The following is a 1,737-nucleotide window of genomic DNA, read 5'->3' as shown; positions in this document are numbered from 1 at the left end:
TAGATATTTGCTTTGTTAATGTGCTTCTGTTTGGACAATTTCCTTCTCAAACAATCTATCATAACATGTGCCTTTGCACCTTTCACTTGCAAAATTATGCAAATATAATTTACATGAAAACTGACAACCTTGCAGGATCTTCCTCTCCATCTGAACAAACTTGGCTGCTGTTGCGTTCACACACAGTGGTGGAATGTATGTTGCATGTTATAAGTATGTCACCATCATGTGCACTAATAACATTTAGAACTAATTGGATGACATTGTTGTGAGTATCATATCGGTGCTTGAAAAAATGTATGGCTTTCTGAAAACGCTACATTAACTGACTCCACAATGCCATGACTCTTTGATGTAAGAGAAACTTCAATTGAAAAGACATCCTTCTTAATATTTTGTTGAGAAACATATTGATCAAACATGTATTCTAAAAATGTCTCCGTTGTGTTTTAAAATGACTGATTATCATATGGGTATGACAAAAACTGTGTTATGAGTAATGTACAAGAAAAGATGAATACTCTCTGTTCAAAGTTCTTGACAATGAATGCTCTGAGCTCTGTGATGTTATTCATGCTGATGTCACTGTGGACCCAAACAACAAGTGTAATGAGCTGATCAGTATTTCTCTCAGGTATGAAACAGAACACAGCCCTGATTCCATGATGCTCAGAGCATGATGTGTAGAGCATGATGTGTCTCTTTCAAAGCTGATATCGCCGATGGTGGTATCCTTAAGAAGTTTCCTTCTTCTCTGGCTACTCAGTTTGGAGAGATGGCTGGTTCTACAACGTTTCTTAATGATGTCATACACTATCCACTTCGATATCATACACTATCCATATATTTGTATGTTGAACAGGCTGAATGGCACCTTGGACAGCACCCACTATAGGTCTGCATGCCTCTGGGGAACTCGCACTGGTCACCTCTGCGGCAGAGGCTTTGACACAAGCCACAGAGGATTGCCTGCCCAACCACAGAAAAGAGCAACGCTTGGAGGAGGGAGCAATGGACAAGTAACAAAGTACCTTTCCCGCCACCCGGTTGGTGAAGATAGAGTCCTATTTAGCACAGCGACTCTTAAACCATTGGGAGAGAAGTATCTACTCTACTGGCAGGATTGTTGTCACACTTTCACATTCCCCCTTGTTGGAGGCAGGAGTCAAGCAGAAATCCTGAGTGGTGCATCAGTCTAAGGCACTGCATCGCAGTGATAGAGATGTCACTACAGACCCAGGTTCGATCCCGAGCTGTATCACAACCGGCCATGATCGGGAGTCCCATAGGGCGGCACACAATTGGCCCAGCGTCGTCCGGGTTAGAGGAGGGTTTGGCCGCGGTAGGCCGTCATTGTAAATAAGAATTAGTTTTTAACTGACTTGCCTAGTTAAATAAAGATTAAATTAAAGGGAGCATGGCCCAAGTTCCAACTCAACAAATCACAGGACCCACACAAAGAATTATGTAATCAAACAAATAACATTTGACCCCAGAAGGCTAAGTAACAAGTTTCACCTGGAATGGAGCATGTAGTTATTGAAGAAACTGTCTGGTTACACTTTATTTTAGGCCTACAGTATTATTGGTAGAAAGCATATGGTAAAATGATAATAACCTGACAATTAGGCCTATCTAATAATAACTACATTTCAGTCATTTGGAATTCACTAAAACAAGAATGATAAGCCTACCATTATATCAGATATTGACCAATTACTACAAAATGACTAACCT

Source organism: Oncorhynchus mykiss, chromosome 6, assembly GCF_057628025.1.
Source record: "Oncorhynchus mykiss isolate SJ-2025 chromosome 6, ASM5762802v1, whole genome shotgun sequence".
Lineage (NCBI taxonomy): Eukaryota > Metazoa > Chordata > Actinopteri > Salmoniformes > Salmonidae > Oncorhynchus > Oncorhynchus mykiss.
Note: the sequence above shows the minus strand (reverse complement) of the source record.